The sequence below is a fragment of the Mauremys reevesii genome, unplaced genomic scaffold (assembly GCF_016161935.1).
Source record: "Mauremys reevesii isolate NIE-2019 unplaced genomic scaffold, ASM1616193v1 Contig4, whole genome shotgun sequence".
NCBI classification, from domain to species: domain Eukaryota; kingdom Metazoa; phylum Chordata; order Testudines; family Geoemydidae; genus Mauremys; species Mauremys reevesii.
The window spans coordinates 1,040,498-1,062,879 of NW_024100851.1; the positions used below are offsets into that span (position 1 = coordinate 1,040,498).

General features: G+C 48.5%; 2 non-coding genes across 2 annotated transcripts; one reads left to right on the plus strand and one right to left on the minus strand.

Annotated features, from left to right (window-relative positions):
- Nucleotides 1–2,604: 2,604 nt before the first annotated feature.
- Nucleotides 2,605–2,821, minus strand: LOC120393955. Its single transcript, XR_005592180.1, has one exon. It is a non-coding gene; the product is annotated as a small nucleolar RNA U3 (small nucleolar RNA).
- A 15,955-nt stretch (nucleotides 2,822–18,776) lies between these two features.
- On the plus strand, nucleotides 18,777–18,849 carry TRNAR-CCU. The gene has a single exon. It is a non-coding gene; the product is annotated as a tRNA-Arg (tRNA).
- Nucleotides 18,850–22,382: the final 3,533 nt, after the last annotated feature.

Genomic DNA, 22,382 nt, shown 5'->3' on the forward strand with positions numbered 1-22,382 from the left:
TCTGGACCCTCAGATTAAAAGTCTGATGCGCTACCAACTGAGCTAGCCAGGCTGAGAAAGAAACCAAACAAGTTGGTGTAGAGGAGAAACTAATCAAGAAAACAAGAGCGGGAAACAATAGGGGAAACCTGCTGCTCTCTCAGGCCCGGTCAATACTACGATTTTATATCAAATTTAGCAGCGTTAAATCGCATTAACCCTGCACCCGTCCACACAATGAAGCCCTTTAGATCGATCTAAAGGGCTCTTAATACCGGTATCTGTACTCCTCCCCGACAAGGGGAGTAGCGCTGAAATCGGTATTGCTATTTCGGATTAGGGTTAGTGTGGCCGCAATTCAATGGTATTGGCCTCCGGGGGCTATCCCACAGTGCACCATTGTGACCACTCTGGACAGCAATCTGAACTCGGATGCACTGGCCAGGTTGACAGGAAAAGCCTCGTGAACTTTTGAATTTCATTTCCTGTTTGCCCAGCATGGAGTGCCGATCAGCACAGGTGACCATGCAGTCCCAGAATCCAAAAAGAGCTCCAACATGGACCGTACGGGAGATACTGAAGCTGATCTCTGTATGGGGAGATGAATCTGTTCTATCAGAACTCCGTTCCAAAAGACAAAATGCCAAAGCATTTGAAAAAATCTCCAAGGCCATGATAGACAGAGGCCACAACAGGGACTTGACACAGTGCTGAAACTTAAGAGCTGAGAGCTGAGACAAGCGTACCAGAAAGCCAAAGAATGAAATGGACGCTCATGGAGGGAGGGGCGACTGACGTCTGTAGCTATCCCACAGTTCCCGCACTCTCCGAAAACAATTTGAATTATTGGCTGAGTTCCCAAAGCCTAAAGGGTAAAAAATATTGTCGCAGGTGGTTCAGGGTATATGTTGTCCCCCTCCCTCCCCATGAAAGCAAAGGGAAAAAAATCATTTCTCGCCTTTTTTTCCAATGTCGCTATATGTCTACTGGATGGTGCTGGCAGATGTGGTGCTGCAGCACTACACAGCAGTGTCCCCTTCCCTTCTCTAGATGGTATGGTAGGACTGATATCCCTCATCGTTGTCCCATGAGTGCTCCTGGCAGGTCTTGGTGAGGTCAGTTGGGGGTGCCTGGGCAAAAATGGGAATGATTCTCAGGTAATTCTCTTCTTTAAGCTTTGTCTAATGGAGATTCAGTCCTGCCTGGAATATCATAGCAGCTGGAGGCTTCTCTCCCCTCCCCACTTTGAACTCTACTTGCAGAGGCAATAAAGTCAGTGTTGTTTCAAATTCCTGCATTCTTTATTACTTTATCACACAAATGGGGGGATAACTGCCACGGTAGCCCAGGAGGGGTGGGGGAGGAGGGAAGCAATGGATGGGGTTGTTGCAGGGGCACCCCCTAGAATGGCATGCAGCCCATCATTTCTGCAGGATGTCTGGGGCTCTGAGCTGGAACGACCGTTTGTCTCTCTGGTTCTTTAGGAGGCTTGCCTGATAGTCTAGGCAGGACTGACTCTCCCTTCAGACAAAACTTAAAGAAGAGAATGACCTGGGGAGTCATTCCCATTTTTGTCCATATACCCCTGGCCAACCTCACCTAGGCCAGCCAGGAGCATCCAGGACAGCAGCAGACAGTACAGTATAACTGGTAACTATCATTGTAAACTTGCAAAGCAGCAGATGGTACAGTATGGCTGGTAACCATCTTTGTTAACTTGCAAAAAGCAAGGGAATGCTGCTGTGTAGTGTTACAGTACCGCGTCTGTCAGCACCATCCAGTAGACATAAAGTGACGGTGACAAAAGGCTGAACGGGTTCCATGATTGCCGTGCTATGGTGTCTGCTCAGGCAATCCAGGGAAAAGGGCGCAAAATGATTGTCTGCCATTGATTTAACAGAGGGAGGATTGACTGATGACATTTACTCAGAATCACCTGCAATGCTGTTTTTGCCCCATCATGCACTGGTATCTCAACCCAGAATTCCAATGGGTGGGGGAGACTGTGCGAACTATGGGATAGCTACCCACAGTGCAATGCTCCAGAAATCGATACTAGCCTCGGTACATGGACGCACACCGCCGAATTAATGTGCTTAGTGTGGCCGCGTGCACTTGACTTTATATAATCTGTTTCCAAAAACCGGTTTCTGTAAAATCAGAATAATCCCATAGTGTAGACATACCCTGAGACAGCTTTAGAACCCTCTACCCACTATACGGCCAAGAGACAGCTACTCTCAGATCCTGTGTGGATTGTCTGATGGGCTTGGGGCCAAGAGCGAACTGCGTACCCCCTGCCAGAGCAGGAGAAGTAAAAATAGGGGCTTCCCAAAAAATGGGACAGGAAGAAGAGAGAAGTGGAGAGGCAAATGGAAAAGGAAAAGAACATGCAGACACAGGACCCTACCTAAATACTGAAATAGATTACAAGAAAAAAAAGAGAGAGCAGCATAAAGAAATCTTTAAACTCTTTCAGTAAGTACTGAACTAGAAACTTCTAAAACACCATTTTCACACTACCTTTACTTTTTTTAAAGAGAACTGAAGAAAAGCTTTAAACAAGTTCAGATAATACAAAAAAAAGCCAAAACATTTATTTTTAAACTTGTTTTATAAGGACTAACCACTCAGTCTGTGCTCTTTTCCTCTCAGCTTCCCAAAAGGAAAACAAGAACACTCATCACTAGCAGACAGCAGATACATTAAAGCACCACTATCCACTCACTTCATGCTCAGAAAAGAACACTTTAACTCCTCATTGTGGTTAGCGAGATCATACACTTTCAACCACACTTCTCTAGTTACAAACTATAGAAATGATCCATGAAAGTACAGTCTTAACAAAACTGTCCTCGGCTACACATCCAGGCTAATATGCACAAGCTTTCTTCCCACGGTGAATGTTTTCATACAATGGGTTTCACCCCCAGAGAATTAAAGAACAAAAATCTAAAACCAGGTCCCCATTTCATTAAAGCACAATTGAGACAGCTTTAGCACACTGGCCATTAGAAGATGTTTATGTCGCTATTTACAGACACACACCTCCTGATTAGCATGTGGAGCTCCTAGCAACTAATCAAACCCTCTTGCTTTGCCATACCTCTCACAGGCTCCTCTGTAGCACATGACAGCTTGTCAGGTACAGACAATCCGGACGGGTCAGCCCTTTCTAGTGTTAGGGATTTTAAGGGGTCCCACTTGCCCCAGACTGTGTCCCGCTTGCCCCATGTTGAATTAGCTGAGCATAATTAACATTAGGCCATTATAGGTCAGCTTGATATTAAGACATAGGATAGCTGGTATGGCATAATCGAAAGGCCAACAGGAGAAAGGGGAACCAACGCCTATTGATAATTGTGAAACATGGCCTAGTATAACAACATATTAGCAATGGAAAATTAATAAAGAGTCTTGTACAATGTAGCCGCACGTAGGTGGGCGCACATGTAGTTGGGAGGGGGCTTGCTGTGCAACTCTATTGGAAGTAGTTGTATTGGGCAATTTGGTAAACAATAAGGCGTTATTAACAATTAAGATCCAGACCCCCACCCATAGGGTCAGAAGCAAACTGCATCCTAACCCCTGCCTTTCAGGCCCAGGTCTGTTAGCAAAACCCAATTGCAGCGGTTTCTCTCTGGCTTGCTCTCAAATTCATCTGCACTAGAAGCTTTTGCAGGGTTCTATGTTACCGGTGGTACCTGCACTAAATCAGTGGCTCTCAACCTTTAGAGACACCTGTACCCCTTTCAGGAGTCTGATTTCTCTTGCATACCCCCATTTTTTACCTCACTTAAAAACTACTTGCTTACATAATCAGATGCAATATTTATAAAAATAAATCCCTTGAATATAAGTATTGTACTTACATTTCAGTGTATATAGAGAACAGTATAAACAGATCAACATATGAATTTTAATTTGTTACAAATTTGCTAGTGCTTTCTATGTAGTCTGTTGTAAAACTAGGCAAATATCTAGATGAGTTGCTGTACCCCCTGGAAGACCATTGGATACCCCTGTTTGAGAACCACAGCACTAAATCACCCTTACTTTTAGAACTGGTGCCACTTGACCCAAGGCATTCTGAACCATTTCAGTGCTAGTAGACAGTGGCAACACAGCTGCACTAGGTCTGTTGTTCCTCCCTGCACAATTCCCACTTGGAAAGAAGAGATCTTCTGCTCTGACCCTATTTACTATTGTGAGCTGCATAGGCAACTTTCTCTGTGTTATGTGAGCACCATTCACACAATATATATACTACCTCTGCAGCCATGGGTGGCGGGGGAGCCCCCACAGCCCCACACCACTGTATATGGACCCTGCAGCTCCCAGCTCCTACAAGTAGCCCCAGAGCTCCCAGCCGCTGTGAGCGGACCCAGGATTTCCCAGCAGGCATTGATGGCGTGAGGACCCTGCAGCCCCACGTCATTGCTAATAGACCCTGCAGCACCGAAGACCTTGGAGCTCCCAGCTGCCACAGGCAAGCGAGGGAGCCCCCAGCTCTCAGACACCGCAGGCAGAGCCTGGAGTGCGCAGTCACCATGGGGGGTGAGGAGAAGCCTCAGCCAAATGCCATTGCAGATGGCCCCATAGCTCCCAGCCACTGCAGGTGGATGCCAGAGCCCCCAGCTGCCATCGGGACCCCACGGACCATGGCCACCATGGGCAGCGAGGGGACCCCATGGCCCCCAGCCACCACGGGAAGCGAGGGGACCCCATGGACCCCGGGCGCCATAGGCAGTGAGGGGACCCCACAGCCCCCGGCCACCACAGGCAGCGAGGGGACCCCATGGACCCTGGGCGCCACAGGCAGCGAGGGGACCCCACAGCTCCCAGCCGCCATGGGCGGCGAGGGGACCCCATGGCCCCCGGCCGCCACGGGCAGCGAGGGGACCCCATGGACCCTGGCTGCCACGGGCAGTGAGGGGACCCCATGGCCCCCGGCCGCCACGGGCAGCGAGGGGACCCCCCAGCTCCCGGCCGCCACGGGCAGCGAGGGGACCCCATGGACCCCGGGTGCCATGGGCAGCAAGGGGACCCCATGGACCACGGGTGCCACGGGCAGCGAGGGGACCCCCCAGCTCCCGGCCGCCATGGGCAGCGAGGGGACCCCATGGACCCTGGGTGCCATGGGCAGCGAGGGGACCCCCCCGGATCCTGGCCGCCACAGGCAGCGAGGGGACCCCGCAGCCCCCAGCTGCCACAGGCAGGAACTGTCACCCAGCGACCAGCAGAAAACAGCAGCGGGCGAAGGCATCAAGCAAACTCTCAGCTTCTGCTGCTGCCACTCCTTCAACTGGCTCTCGGTTTGCCCTGTTCACTCTGCGTCGCTGCTGCTCCACGGCATTGTCCTTCACCCTGCTGCTGAGAGCTCCTGTGTCGCCACTTCCCCTGCTGTCACCTGCCTGTCTCCTGCGGCCACCTAGTGGGGGAACCTCACTACAAGTACAGCCTGGGCAGCCTCTGTCATTGCAACACCATGGGCAGGGCGTGAACCGCCAGCTGGGGGAGACTAATGCCCTGCCCCGCCCCTTCCACCTGAGGCCCCGCCCCTTCTGCAAACACCCCTGTGCCCAGCGTACACCAGCCCTTAGATCCCTCTTGGTATTTCAATGCAGGCACTGACCTGTGAGAGGAAAACATCAGCTCACAAACACAGAGACTGAATTCCCCACATTTAATCTCGCTGCACTTTCCAGAAAGTCACAACATTCATTTAGTTCTTGTTAGGACAGAGAAAAAAATAAGTGACACTAAGTTTTTGGCTCAGTTAAATAAAAGTATGTGTTTAATTAACATAGTAAAAATATGTCCTGATTCCGCTAAATAACACCGCAACCGGAAATAAGAAGAGACAAATCTTGTCAGTGACGACTAATTTTGCAAATGATCTTCCCATTATTAATTTCCACCACCCCGTTGGAGGTCTGGGCACCTCCAGTGTCACTGCTCTGCATTCACCTTCCCCTTAGAATTGTTCTCGGACATTCCCAAATTTGGAAAATTGTGCAGTTCACAATGTGAACAGTGACCCCGGCTCCTTCCTGCACCTGCTCTACATTGCTCCACAGCAGCTTCTCCCCCTGCAGAGTCACCCCAGCACTGCAGTGCAGCCGCCCAGGATTTTGCAAAAATTAATAATACAGAGTTTGGAGGAAAGGAAACATTTGTGAGTTGTGGAAATAGGAAAAGGCAACAGTTGTGGTGTTACAAGAAGGGCAGTTTTTGGTTTAATAATAAAACCCAGTTATATAAATGTAACTGTATGTGCAGCTCTGTGCACTCACGTTGGATGGAAGCTTAGTAATTAAATTATACAAGAGGGTCAGGTAAAGTGGCTGCTACCACCACTATGTTTTGTCCTGTGAAGCCTTTACAGCCATTCTGAGGGGAAATGGGCCCTTTGCCCACAGAAATGGTCCATAGGGGACGGCTGCAGGCAGCAGGTGGGGAGATAATCTCATCAAAATGATTTGACTCCTGGGTAATGTAAGCAAACTCACTAAAGGAATGTCAGGGGTTTCTATTGGCACTTAACTTGCCTGCCCCTGGCTGGCTCTGGTTGTACAAGATGGACGTGTAATCGGGGTACAGTTGTGTAAAAAAAAATTATTGCAGTGCAAGGGCTGTTAGACAAAACAAAATGTTTTGTGTAATTGTGTCAGGTTTTAAAAACCTAAACTGAGACTTATGGTTTGTAATATAATGTCATGAAGGTTAAACTATGGAAGGAATGTGCTTTTTCCCAGGACGTGTGCAGTGTATATTGGAGAAGGCGTAAAAGAAATGCAAACAAAACATGGTACTTAGCTCAAACCCCATTAGGGCTCCAAAGGGAGCCACAATAGGTTGAGGTTTCTTTTTCAGATCTGTGTGTTTTGAAGCAGAAGATGAAAGTGGAAAGTAATCAGAACTCGGGTGGAAGTTGACTGTGTCCCTTTAAAGACAGTCTCTGAGCTGCTGATGGCTTTGGATCCAAAAGCCAAGCCCGAAAGCCGGTGTGAATGCAAATGACCTAGCTGATGGGGGAAGGAGAGAACTGCCCATCAGTGGCAGCACAAAGGAGCTGCAAATAATAAATACATCTGGTCAGCAAACAAGCTACTGGAAGACTCAGATTGTGGCCCTCCAGGAAAGGGAGATGAAAAAACAAGTCAAGTCTGAAAATAAGGGGGACAGTTAACCCTAAGGAGTGTGTGTGTGTATGTACAGTGCTAAAGCTAAATCTAAAGCTGTCTCTCAGCTGTTACCTGAGGATAAACTTAATGCTTGGTACAGCAGAGAAACTATTGCAAACTTGGTCTGTTGTACAAGAGGGGAAACTGAGGCACACCACTTCATGAATTTCATAAATGACCAGTGAGGGGAGTAATTCACTATCTGACTATAGAACAAAATAAGGACAGCCTGGAGGGAATTCTTCTGTTTTTCCTGCAATTAGCAAGGAAATTTGTAAAAGGAAGTGGTATTATTATTATTAAGCACTAATCTGTCCCCACGGGGGGGGGGTGTGTGTGGAAATTGTTTCTTTTGTTTTTCAGACACTCTACGAGCAAGCTGGTGCCAGCAAAAGACTAAACCATAATACCATGAATCTATGTTTTGTATTGTTTGTCTGTGGTGTTTGTCTTGTTGTTAGCATTGTTGTGTTTCAATGAACAGAAAAACCTCATGACATGAGTGGGGATGGCTTCAAAAGGCTGACCTGGGGGAAGATGTGTGTGGACATTCAAAATGCTCGACAAGGAGGCCAGCACCTGTGTAATAGCTACCGTGGTATCTGGAAGTGAATTGGCAGCTAAGGTGGGCCCCACAAGCCCTATGGGAATAATGAGAAGGGGATTTGCTCGCTGGGAATCAATGGAGGGGTGTGTAAAATGGTGTAAATCCAGGGAAGATGTTTGAATGTGCCCCTCCCTGATGGCCGTGGAGGAGCACACCCAATGGCCCATGGTAAGGGGTGGACAATTGGGTGTACTGTGTATGAGGTGTTTTGCTGGAAATGTACATATTACTGGGGGCACAATTACCCCAGCCCCTAACCAAATTCCACACTACACACTGCTCTCTGGGCTTTGGTGCACAGATAGACCTGTGAATCTTACTGCTGTGAATAATCGAACCAGAGCATACAGTCTGATTCCACACCATGAGGTTAAGTTGGTTTGGACAATAACCCATTTCTCTGTGGACATTCAATGGACTTATGATATGGACAAAAGCACGAAAACCTGCAGCGGCAGCGTATTGCAGCTGCCAGCAACTGGACATGTTAAGAGCTTGACCCCGTCGAAGGAGGAGAGGAGGTGTTTCGGTGGTGGCCGGGATGTTGGACCATGCTGCAGTGCTCAGGTCTCTCGGTGTTGCTGTGGATTGTTACAGTGGCTGGTGTATTGCTAAGTATACTTGTGTTACGTTGCCTATGGAAATAACCTAGAAGTAATGGAGTAAGCCCCTCCCCCCTGTACTAGACAACCTGGACCCAACCTTCTCGGGCCCACTATAGTGGGAAGTCTGGAACACTAATTGGAACAGGTGTGGCAGGCTCCTACGAGAGAAGGTGCAGGGCCCTGTACTACGCATGGGGCAGTGGGACAAATGGAATATCAACACCTTCCACCTTGATGCCTGGCCCTGTCAGGAAATGTGTCACCACGTGTCTTATGTCTTGCTAAGGGGGAGAATGGGAACAGGGACACAGGCAAGGCTCTGTGGCGTCAGAGCTGGGATGGGGACACCGAGGAAGGAAACTGGAATCATTGCTTGCTGGAAGTTCAACCCAATAAACATCTAATTGTTTGCACCTTGGGACTTTGCGTATTGCTGCTCTGTGTGTACGCAAGAAGGACCAGGGAATGGGAGGGTGAAGGGATAAACCCTCTAACACTAACTAACATCTAACACACATTTCAACCTCTTCTTTTCACACTGTTGCTCATTCTCAGGGGCTGCTTTGTCTCCAGACAGATCCATTCTCTTTCAGGACGGCCTTGCTCTTTCTGTCTGTTTCACTCACTGAGGTGTTGGAGTAAACACTCCCCTTCCCTCTAGTCTCAGACAAACACTAGCATTAACTGTTTTGCTACTGAGGGGTTTAGAAAGCATTTGTCAAGATGCCCATTTCTGGGGCATTTTTCCCAAGATCCAATATTTTGCGTTCAAACATCTCCCAGCTTTCTTGGTGAAAATAAGGCTAAGGTTTCCTTGCAATATAGAGGCAGTTTTTCACCCCAGATGGGACTTGAACCCACAATCTCTAACTTAGAAAGCCATTGCCTTGTCCATTAGGCCACTGGGGCCCTGTAGGGAAATGGAAATTCAATCTCCTAAATGCATATTTCTCATATTAACTTGGAAGCCAAATAACCTCTTTCTGCACCTTACAGAAATGTCTGCATCCCCTGGCAGCGAGGCTACTGGGGAGGTCGCTTACAGAGCTGAGCACCACCTTTCTGCCAGCCATCTTTAGAGAAGAAGGCTCTTTTCCCTGACAGCCACACAGCGCTGCCTAGCATCCCGAGAGCCTCCCTCGTGTTCTCCCGCAGCAGCCGCCTGCCGGTGTGGGTGGGAAAAGGGGACCAGGAAGCACTACGGCCTCATTACGGGACAAGAGGCCCTCACCACCCCCAGGCCTGCCTCTTGCCTTCAGCCCAGGCAGCCAGAGGTGCCGGGGAGCTCCCTGGCAGGCCGCCGCCTCAGCCAGGAAATAAGGAAAAGGGGATGAATGAAGAAGTCAGGAAATAACAAGGAAATGAAGAGGTTTGTCGAATGGGTTTCTGCCCGATTTACCATCTTCTCAGCTACCGCTCAAAGTTAAAGACCTAAAGTCGACCTATCGGCATAAGTACAGATGGTTAGGTGGGAATTAAAAGGAGCTGCTGTCACAAGTGTTAGGTGCCTGCAAGCAGCATGCAGACTGTTGAAAAACACTGCAATTAGAGGCTCAGATGAAACGTTTGCCCTAAATCAGAAACGACAATAGGACGACCAGCAGAACGCCACTCTAGGTAAACGGCCGAGTACTGGAGGCTGTTAGAGGCAAAAAGTCATTCCTCAAAATTTGGAAATCAGATCCTAGTGAGGATAATAGTGTTAGCCAAAAGGGCTCGTTTTCCCCCCGGAGCTTACCTAATTACACCAAGGAGGCACGGAGACAGGAAGACAAGTACCACACCCTTTATTGATCGGTCAGCTGAGCGGGTGTTCCTCTCGGCTAGTGCCAGAGAAAGAGACACACATTACATGGCCAGATGGGCCTACCTTTATACCCCGAAACAAACAACTTAGCCTACGTTTGTCTACGTCATTTGGTTGACCTGTAGAACCTGTACATGCATCTATTAGGGGATAATTGGATACGCAGGATACATATATCATTTTGTGGGGGCTACAAGATACATCTGTTGAGGATACATTTGTCATTCTGAAGGGGACACAAGATACATCCGTTGACCCTTTGTACTAGATACTTTGGATGCATACATGTGAACGCAGCTGCATACACTTGGGGAGCCAACATATACTTGGGGAGCCAAACAAAACTGATAAGCAAAATAGCTGACTTAGGTAGATACACAGCCTTCAGTCTAATGAGTTCTGTAAGCTTTCCAACACAGTTTGGACAAGCATAACATAACTTTGGTTTACTCAGGCCTAATACGGAAAGGCTTCATTAGCACTATAATTTTCCAACAACTCCCCCCTTTGAGAATACTCACCAAACCTTTTGGCTGAGTTTTCTCACACTTTGAGGCCAAAAAGCAATGAAGCTCTGCAGAAATATTTACAACTGCTCTTTTAAGCTTAGTCACCCCCAACCCAGGAATGAATGCATGGACAAAAGAGTGGAACCTTGTTCATTTAACAACTAAGGGATCGGGGCACTGACTATAACTCAGGTAGGCATACTCAATGGTTTAATTTCCCAGATGCCTCGGTGAATAATTTAGTCCCATATGCATCCTCCCCATGGACCCGGCAGGATTCGGTATGTGGGAGCCCACATCCACCCTAACCGGTCCATATGCTTGGAAGGAGCACTGTAAATGTACACACTTTCATCCAGAAAGTGTCCAAATATGTTTCCATGACCACAGATCAGATGGTACTTCAGATGTGTCTGTAAGGGCAGTGGGCCAAGTCTGGTACTCAAGATTACTCCAAATGGCCATCAGCTGGTCATTCAGGAAATCCTGGATTTCTAAACATACTAGATCCCACTGCAATGCCTTCCCAGTCTTAGTGATATTTAACACCATTTCTGTCAGTAACTTCTGGGTCATAGAACTAAGGGTGGAAATGACATGTAACTCACCAGCTCCAGCCTGTACTTAAGATAGCTGAGCTTAAAAATAAGGCTAGTGGCCCTTTCTAGTTGGCCCAATTTCTTAGCATATTCTTGGCCTTTGAAAAATAATTCAGATGACTGCAACACTATTGGCCCCAGCCCACAGGGATCTGGTCAATTCCCTTTCCTTCTATAGGAAATAACCCAGGCTCTTTGTTGTGCTAAGCTAATGGCAGCCCCTTGTGAGCAATCTGGGTATGTAAAAGTGATCTGAAAACTGGATAAAGACAATGTCATTTAAAATCCAATTAGGAAGGGCAATACATACTAAAGGATTTATCCAAAACACAGGGCGCAGCCTGTAGAATAAACCCCAAAATCCAATTAATTCCACATTCCCAAACATGGGTCCCACAAGTTTTTTTCTGCCAGTGTATAATTCCTCGGGTTTCTTCACCAGGGTCAGTTCTCAATGTCCTTTTTAGTCAGGAATTCCTGGACTTTGGCAATGTCAGTGGAGTGAGTGTTTTTTCTTCTTTCCCCAAACAGTTGTAGTTCAGCATTCTACAGGGGAGGGATTAGGAATACACCAGCCTGTAATGGTTTTTGATTCTTCTAGAAAAGTTCAAAGGCACAGTAGGTCTGTCAGCGGACAAGGGAGAGGTTAGCTAGCACGTCACCTTGTCCTTTTTCCCTGCTGTCCAGAAGGCACAGTGGAGCTAGAAGAAGGAATAGGCTAATCATATAGGAGAGTTCTCCTGATGTGGACGGGTCTTTTTGCAGTGAGAATCATGGGTCCAAGCAGTCAGTCTTTGGCACTTCACAGCGGTGTTGGTAATCAGCAGGACTCAATAAGGGCCTTTCCAGCATGGAGCCAAAGCAGTCTTTTGTTGGTGGACCTGTACATTGATCCGGTCTCCAGGTTCCATGGAGTGGCAGGGCTGCTAGGGTCTTCGGGTAGTGCGTCTTTACCTGTGTAAAAAGGAAACCTAACACATTGCATGAGTGTCTTTGCAGATTGTACAGCCCCCCTTTTCTGGTTGTTAGCCAAGTGTCCTTGAACGAAGTCAGTGTATTTTTCTTTTTTTTTTTTTTTTGGACTGAGCTTGCTAGTTAAAGTTTTTCTCATTTAACTCGTTCTTTTTCCTTTTCCCCTTTTTGGCTTCCTTTTTTAACCTACAAAGGAAACTTTTACTTTTTACTTATACACCTTTTGTTAACAATGAACACATACACATTGGTGTTATACAGTACATTAGTCTTATTATTTAATGTATGCCACATATACCCTTCTACTAAAATAACCTTATTAGAGAGCTTTGGAACAACAAGCCAGGACAAGCACACCCACTTTGATGAGTTTCAGAGTAGCAGCCGTGTTAGTCTGTATCTGCAAAAAAAAACAGGAGTACTTGTGGCACCTTAGAGACTAACAAATTTATTTCAGCATGAGCTTTCGTGAGCTAAAGCTCACTTCTTCGGATGCACTTTGATGAGTTCATTTAATACAAGCTCTAGTTCAATAGCTTCCCACCATCCCCAGCCCTCTGGCTAGAAATCTGAGGTAGCCAGAAGGATCCCATGTACAATATGGGGAGTGGGTTAACTTTTTATGTCCTTGCTTCCAAAGACTGTTAGTATGCAATTTGGCCAATGCAGTTTTTTCTTTTACTTAAGAAAATACATAAGACTTTAGTATATCACATTTTTCTGATGTATCCAAACACTTTGTATTTTAAGTTGAACAAAACAAATATCTGCATTTCAATTCAAGCCTTCTGCTTTATTTCAAACCAGACCATCCCATGAAAATATTAAACACAACAATTCTGGCCACTTGAGACAGACACCACAAGACAGAACATAGAACACAAAACATAATTTTTACTCTGCCAGTAAATCATGGTATGTTGTATGCTGTTTAGCTGGCATTAGTTTTCTTTGATTATCTGAAAGACAAAAACAAAGGTCTACCCCTTCTGGGCAGTCAATTATTGCTTAAAATATACAAATACCCTTGTTGATTTTAGGCAAAACAGGGGAATTACCCCATATTTTCTTGTATATGTTTTATAGGCAGCCCAGGTTTCAGTGGCTTTTACCTTATCAGTTAGATAATTTGCATTAATACAGATGCTTTCTGGCTTGCTTTTACTTTTAACTCCTGCTTTTAAACACTGAAAGAAAACATCACCACTGATAGTGCCTTAGAGCCTAATAAATTTTCATTTACACAGCACTGTATACATTCTTCAGCTAATTCAACAAAATTGTTCATAGCCAAATGATTGCAATCTAATAATTTCTTTGCCTGAATTTATTTACAAACATTTTAAAAAACACCAAGAACTTTTCTCTTTAGCATTTTTACAAAGTTCAACTACTATTCCCTCCAGCAACTACAGAGTTAACTCTTCACTCTCCTTCAAATCACTTGCTCTTTCCTTATATCACTTGCTTTGTCTTTCAACAGCCACTTACCAATTCAAATCGCCATTCCAAATATCCTCCTGAGTATTTGAAATCCCCATGCTTATACTCACTTACTTCTTCCTTCCACGAGACCCTCAAAAGTTTCCAACCTGTTCTCCAAGCTCTCTGTCTGTTGCCCGCCCGCCTGGGCCCGATCCTTTTTTTTTTTTTTTTTTTTGCGCTGAACCGTTTCTTTCATGGGCTTCTGCCCCCACCCTTCTGGTTTTTTCCGAAAACATTTTATTCACAAGACGACCCGAGTCCTCCCTCGTGAGGCTTGCCACCTGGGCAAAACGCATGGCCCACTGGCGTTAACTATTTAATTGCCTCTTGTAGCAAACACACTGCTGTTACGGCATATGCTGAGCACGAATGGTTACATTTTAACAAGTCCCTGAAGGACTGGTACTTGCTTAGCCAGGGCTTCCTTTTCTCCAACTACTGTATTGCCCAGTCCTGCTACGACTGGGGGTAGATCCTTTCACCTGCCACCCTTCCTGGTCAACCAGGGTGGAGAGAGGAATGCTAAACCCTTCTCCAGTTCTCAGACTTACTGCAGCTGAGAATGGGCACACCTTTAATTATGCAATCCTCAACATATAACACCAACAGAACCAAATAAAACAAGCATAAAACAACAAGGGTAAAACAAATAGATGGTGTAAATTCTACAGGGCTCCCCCATTCTCTATTGCTCACCAAACTGTGACAAATTTCTGTTACCAATTTATGCCTCATGTCAGGTGATCAGGCTGACACTGCAGGACGTTGCAGGAGGATAGAGAAAATACACCATATAACCAAATTTTAAAGCTTCATTAAAATGATAAAACAACAATGGAGAGTGTTGGGAATGCTGCCACATCACTCAAGAAAGATATAAATGCCCCATACTTACACATATCCAGACTGGCCACGTCTGTATATAACATTCAGAAAAGGGGAATAGGTGGACGGGAGATTATCCTGTATACAGCTTGTTCAGAATTTCCAACATGCTTCTGCTCTTGGGAGGGCTGTTCTTTTACACCCTGGAATCTCCTGCGGTGTCTCTTTCAGAGATTCCAGTCCAGGTCAGCTACCTGTGGCTTCTCCAGTGTCACCAAGCCACACCAACACCGGCATCCGTCACAAAGTCAGACTGTTGGATCTCACCAAACAGTTAAGCTTTGCAAATGTAATCTCAGTTCTGTAACTTGTACTGCCTTTGGTTTGCTTGACCTTGAGCATAAAACAACTTTCTCTTTTATCTCTGGGCGAAGCTGAGTTTTAAATTAACCTGTTTCTAGACAAATTGCTCACACTGTGTCAGAGGCTTTTCTTTGGTGATTAAAAGCTCCTCTGAGATATATGATCTTATCTAGATTAAAGGTACCTTTTAATGGGCATTGTTTAGATGGATCTTCACGCGTATAAAGATTCCAATTCTCTAAATACCTGCAGGTTTTAGAACCATAATGTACGTACATATAATATGCTGGGGTACCCTTAGGGGGTGAGGTGGAATGTTTAGACTGTCCCTTACCCACACGGAAAAGAAGGGGGGGGAAGAGAAGATGGGTTCACACGCTCCTAGACCCGATTACAGTTTTGGCTTCCAGCATACCAATAGAACAAGAAACAAAAGTACCCCTACCAAAAAGAAAAGCCAGCCCTGGGGCTGCTCTAAGTCCCAGTAATTGTTCAGCACGGCCCACGGACTCGTGGAGTTAATGGAATTATTCATTAGCCGTGTCTGAACCTAGGTACCTTAACCAGAAAGCTTTTACCCACACACCTTCCTATTTGTGGGTTCCTTTACCGTTAGGGGCCCAAGGTCCCAACCCGCACTTCGGGGGCGTTAATCCTCAAACCCAGGAGGTAACGCACTTACCACGCCCGGAGTGGCCGCGTCCGGCAGGTGGACTCCCCTCTTCTGGTACCGTCTTGTCTCCGTGTCGGTTGGAGTTCTCTATGGAGGGGGCGTAGCCGTCCCGGCCGATTGCGGCGACCCGGAGCTTGAGCAAACCAATAGCTCAAGGTGGCCACTCTCCTGAGCCGTCCTCGGCCGCCGGTCAGCGCCCCCAACAGGGAGAGAAGTCCTGGCGTGGAGTCGCCATTTGTTAGCCAAAAGGGCTCGTTTTCCCCCCGGAGCTTACCTAATTACACCAAGGAGGCACGGAGACAGGAAGACAAGTACCACACCCTTTATTGATCGGTCAGCTGAGCGGGTGTTCCTCTCGGCTAGTGCCAGAGAAAGAGACACACATTACATGGCCAGATGGGCCTACCTTTATACCCCGAAACAAACAACTTAGCCTACGTTTGTCTACGTCATTTGGTTGACCTGTAGAACCTGTACATGCATCTATTAGGGGATAATTGGATACGCAGGATACATATATCATTTTGTGGGGGCTACAAGATACATCTGTTGAGGATACATTTGTCATTCTGAAGGGGACACAAGATACATCCGTTGACCCTTTGTACTAGATACTTTGGATGCATACATGTGAACGCAGCTGCATACACTTGGGGAGCCAACATATACTTGGGGAGCCAAACAAAACTGATAAGCGAAATAGCTGACTTAGGTAGATACACAGCCTTCAGTCTAATGAGTTCTGTAAACTTTCCAACACAGTTTGGACAAGCATAACATAACTTTGGTTTACTCAGGCCTAATACGGAAAGGCTTCATTAGCACTATAATTTTCCAACAATAGGAAGGTGCACAAACTCTGGCCTGTTAAGTGTCAAAGTGTAACAAGTCAGGCCAAGAAAGAATCTGAGAAGCAACGTGCTAAAGATACAAAAGCTAAGCATAAATCCGGTCAGTGCGAGTCCTGGCCTGTCCCCGCAGAAAGGTGAACCCCCTCTGTGGCTGGAGTGAGCTCCTCTAAGCCGACCTGCACCAGGTAGTGCTCATTGTGAAAATGTTTCCTCTGACGGTTGGGAAAACAGGACCAGCGGTGCTCAGGCCGGCTGACACAATTAACCCCCCCACCAACAACAACAACGAACATCATGCAGTCCAGAGGAAGGGAGCCTTTGATCTTCCCTCTCATGCCTTAACTGGGGACCATACACACTAATATAGCAGTAACCAGTGCCACAGAGCACAAAGCCCACCAGTAATGCCCCCTGGTTGGAGCTCCACCACCTTCTGTACTCGCACCACGAATGTGACTCCAGCCCCATCATTCTTCCCTGGCCAGGAGGCCCTTCCTCCAATCACCCTCTGCCTATTGAGCTACCCTAGAGTTATTAATGGGCATTTCCTGAACACCCACCATGGCTAAGTCCAGCTGCTCCAAGGCACTGAACATCAAGCACCTCCTCCTGGGCCCCCAAATCCCTTCCACCTTCCACACGGCCACTTTTACAGATGCCCCTTCCCTGGTACTGCCCTTGCTCAGCTGCACAGAGGAGTTTTCATCCCCTATTCCTGCCTGTCACTGCCCAGCAGCCCTCTGGCACCATTCCTGAGGGTCACCCTGCCTTGCTCTCTTCCTGCCATGTTGGGAAAGACAGCTCTCATCCTTAAAGGTCAGGTGGGCCAAATAGGGGCAGAAGCCCATTCTATGTTTTCCTACAGCAGAGCCCAAGATCAGAGACTCACCTTCAGGGCCACCCAGAGGGGAGGCAAGTGGGGCAATTTGCCTCAGGCCCTGCAGGGGCCCCGTGAGAATACAGTATTGCCACTTTTTTTTAATGGAAGGGGCCCCCAAAATTGCTTTACCCCAGGGAAACCCTGCTCATCTTGGGTGCAGGCACCACTGGGCTTCTAGAAAACAAGCTGCCCCTGCACAAAGAGGATGAAAGCACCTGCCAAAGCCTGGGATTGAACCAGGGACCTTTATGATCTTCAGTCTAACGCTCTCCCAACTGAGCTATTTTGGCAGCTGTTTGCCAGTGTTTTGGCCTGTTGCTTCTCTGCCCGGGATGTTTTTGCAGCAGTTGCACACAAAAAGGACGTCATTGGGAGGTGCCCATGAAGACAAGACTCGCTTTTGCCTGCCTTGCTCAGCTTGACTTGCTGCCTCACCCCATTCCTGCCCTAGTGCCCGGGTTGACCTGGTGGGGGAAGGGGACTGGAGGCAAGTGGCATGGGGAGGAAGTTGAGCTGGACCCTGAGCTAGACTAGACCCTGGCAGTGAGAGTCTGGCCACCCCCCGCCACGTTGTCCTGGCTTCCCCCACTGGGTGTCATTTCTGGAGGGAAGTGGGGCTTCTGCCTCCCCTCCCCGATTTTCACACCGCAGAGGAGCGCGAACAGGAAAACGAACGGCTGCTCCACACCCCCACCGGAGGAACCCGACTCCCTTAGCTGCTCCCCTTGCTCCCCCCCAGCTGTGCTACTGAGTGGAAGCGTCCTGTGCCCATCACACAGAGCTCGATTAATCAAAACCCTCTTCTGCCAGCACCGCGCCTCCTGCTTCTTACACTGGGCCTGCAAGCGAGGGGGCAGCTGGCACAGCGCCAAGAGTCTAACCTGTGAGGCAGGAGGCGGCTGACGCCCGCAGCCTGCTGGGGAGCTCCCAGAAGTTATTAAGGGACAGAGACTCCTCAATGCCCTTAGTAACAAGGGTTTGGGGGTCACCGAGGCCAGTAAGGGGGTCATTATGTCAGCCCTATAGCCCTTGGTGTCAGGTCACTGTGCAGCTTTGATCTAGAGCTCGGATCCCAACAACCGACCAGCAGCCCACAGCCTCCCCCTGGGTCTGCCCCACCTGGTCACTCCTTACAGGCCGACCTTACCCCCCTTCCAGCCCCGGATTCACCCCCTAATCATCCTACTGCCACTCAGAGCCACAGCCGTGGAGGTGCTGAAGGAGGGAGGGGTGACTCTAGGGTGGGGTTCTTCTCTAAAGGTGGCTGGCAGAAAGGTGTTGCTCTGCTCTGTCAGCGACCTGCCCAGCTGCCTCGCTGCCAGGGGATGCAGACGTTTCTGTAAGGCCACTAAATGGGGTATTTGGCTGCTGAATGAATGAGGAATGTGCAATCCTGAGAGCGAATTTCCATCCCTCTTTTCACTGATCTTCAGGGCCCCAGTGGCCTAATGGATAAGGCATTGGCTTCCTCAGCCAGAGATTGTGGGTTCAAGTCCCATCTGGGGTGAAAAACTCCTTCCTTCTTGTAGATTGCAAAGAAGCCTTGGTGTTATTTTCACCAAGGAAGCTGGGAGACGTTTGAACCCAAAGTACTGGATCTTGGGAGCAATCCCCCAGAAATGGCATCTTCCACTTAACAAATGCTTTCTAAACCCATCAGCAGCAAACAGTTAATACTAGTGTTTGTCTGAGAATAGAGGGAAGGGGAGTGTTTACTCCAAAACATCCATGAGCGAAAGAGACAGAAAGAGCAAGGAAGTTCTGAAAGAGAATGGATCTGTCTGGAGACAAAGCACAACCTGAGAATGAGCAACAGTGTGAAAAGAAGAACTTCAAATGTGTGTTAGGTGTTAGATAGGTTGGTCTGACAAATTTCAAGAAAATACCAATGCTCGTAGACTGATGTGGACACTGGCTGCTTCTGATCTTTTACTGAGTTCATTGAGAAATATTTTCCTTAACTATGTTATGGAATATTGGGTGGGCTATGAAGGCACCATTCCTCCTGCTTTCGCCCTTCGAGACAACACGGCTACATGGCATGCGGCCAATGCTCACCTTCCAGTCAACTGCTAGAGAAGACAACACAGACAGGGATGGCAGCAGGGCAGCCTGGAGCTCCACAGAGATGGTGGGACCAGGTCTCATCAACGGGGAGGTGGCCACCCCACCATGCACAAGGCTGAGCCAGCAAGTGCGGTGTATGCTTCACCATGCCCCTACTTACTGCACATGGTGGTGGAGGGCAGTTACTGAGTTTGGTTGGTCTGGCAAATTTAGGGCTTGGCTACACTTGCAGATGTAGAGCACTGGGAGTGAAACCACAGCAGGGAAACCACTGCCGTGTGTTCACACTGACAGCTGCAAGCGCACTGGAGTGGCCACATTAGCAGCTCTGGCAATGCCACAGAGAGCAGTGCACTGGGGTAACTATCCCAGTGTGCAAGTGGCTGCAACGTGCTTTTCAAATGGGGGACGGGGGTGGAGTGTGACAGGAAGTGTGTTGTGCGTACGTGGGGGGAGCGACGGTGTGTTTGGGGGGCTGACAGTGTCTCAGCATGCTGTCTTGTGTGTTCGGACAGCAGCAGACCCCCCCTCTCTCACACACACTCACAACAGCAGCATTCCACACTAATGGTTGCTTTGTCCCAGAGCAGATAAGCAGCCGGCTGTCAGAAACGGAGCTTTGAAAGGGGATATCCGCATGCCTGCAACCGATTTCAAAACAATGACCAGAGTGGGCACTTGACTTCAGGGGATTATGGGACATTTCCTGATGCCAAACATAGTGCAGTGATGCAACACGTCATCCACACTGATGCCCAGGTATTTCAGCAGGGCTCAGCAAGCTTTATACTTCTCATGGAGGTGGATTACCAGGAGCGCTCCAGCTGCAGAGCCCAGGTGCTCCATGTGCCTTGCCAGTGTGGACACCTCAGGAGTTAGGGCACCCGGGGCTGCTTTAATGGGCTCTAACTTGCAAGTGTAGCCAAGCCCCTAGACTATGTCACTTGTGTGACTTACTTGTGCTATTGTAATAAATATAATAGACGTGCAATGGTCAGAAATTGCACCAGCAGAAAAGTATATTGCAGGGAAACCATAAGGAAATTAAGAGTTTAAATTATCCTCCACATGTCCCACATCCCACTAAAATGAATCCAACCCACAGGTCACATGGGCAGAAGTATCGGTGTCAGGATGCTACATTGTTAGCATAGTAAATGAAGCTGCAAAATAAATGATGTTTAAATGACCTCACTCTATTTTTTACAATCCTGTGTTAAGAGGTAATAGATACAGATGGACACCAGGCAGGGTCGTTTGGAGGATGAAGCCTTTATGCTTCCATCCCTCACCACTCTCAAGTTTTAACCAATTAGGACAAGTCAGCAAATAAGAACAACCTCAGGTCTCAGTAACTGCTACAGGTAGCAAAGTCCTACAGGGAGCAGTTTCTGGCACTACACCTGTGCAGCTCTGCTCCCCGGCTCTTCTCGGGCTCCTGCTCTCTCCTTAGCTCCGCCCCACTCTGGCTCAGGCAGTTCCAGCTCCCACGGAGGATGGGACCCCCTGGCCTGGTGACTCCCTCATTACACTGCCTGGCCTGTCAGTGCAGCTAACTTGGAGCTTTGGCCTCTCCCCATTGCCCCTGGGGACTGTCAGTCTCAGGGGCCTGATTTCCCATTGGCCCTTCCCCCTTCTACTGATGCTGGGAACTAGCCAACCAAAACCCCCACTAAGTTTTAGTAAGGGGCCAACAGTCCCTTACACGAGCCGGCCCCGTGAGGGTCACTGATGCACAGACACAGTAGCACGAACTGGTTCCATGGTGTAAGGGACAGCACTCAGGACTCTGAATCCTGCCATCTGAGTTCAAATCTCAGTGCGACCTTGTGTTGCATTGTGCTAAAGCCCTGGAGTTCACAGGGCTCAACTTCCCTGTCTCCAGCTGTACAAGAGCAAATCTTTTCCCTCCTGCTGGGTGACTCGCCCACAAGGGCCAGGTTGTGATTGCAACAATGGGTTGAGGCTCTAAAACTTGTTACCCTGGTTGCTGATGCCTGCAGTCTAGTGGTTTGACCAGATGCTTGGGATTCTCACAGCTTCACCTGATGCCCACAAGTTTGGCCATTTTGCTTGCAGCCACATTACCTCTTGTCCACATCGCACTTGAAGGAAGGAGTGCCAGCAGGGGCGGCTTTAGGAATCCTGCTGCCCCAAGCAGGACATGCCTGCGGAGGTTCCGCTGGTTCCGCGGCTCCGGTGGAGCATCCGCAGTCATGCCTGCGGCAGGTCCACCTGTCCTGCGGCTCCGGTGGACCTCCCGCAGGCATGACTGCGGAAGGTCCGCCGGAGCCGCCTGCCGGCAAAACGCCGCCCCAAGTGCGCGTTTGGTGCACTGGGGTCTGGAGCCGGCCCTGAGTGCCAGGGCCAGTCTTGATAGTCAGGGCTAGGCAGGATGGAGGAAGAGTCACAGGCTGGAGCCCAACACACCTTTCCTTCTCAGCGCACCTAGAGCAGAGGCGGCTGGTGCTGACAGCTGCAAGGGAAGGCTTAAAAGCTACAGAGCAACTGAGGGCAGGGCAAGAGGAGGAGAGGACCATGGCCAGCAGACGGCCACAAAGACACCCGGCCAGCCTGCTCCCTGCCCAGGGGCGGCAAAGGGATAGACAGGTGGGGTGCATGGATAGAAGAGGCAGCGAGCCTAAAATCTAAAAGGGGAGTGTGGGGTCTAGTGGTCAGAGCAGAGGAGGGGGGTTGGTGGTCAGAATTCCTGGGTTCTATCTCCAGCCCTGGGAGGGGAGTGGGGGCCAGTGGTTAGAGTGTGTGTCGGGGGGAGAGCAAATATTGGGACAGTCCCGATAAAATCAGGATGTCTGGTCACCCTACATCAGGCTTCAAGTTAAGAATCATTTCCCCTTCCCGCTCTGTGGGAGGGGAGACTGTTAAACGCGCTCTCTGTGCGACTGCACATGGCTAAGCAAAGAGAACAAACCCCCAATCCCCCCTGTGCTTTGGGAGCCAGGTTTGCGGTGG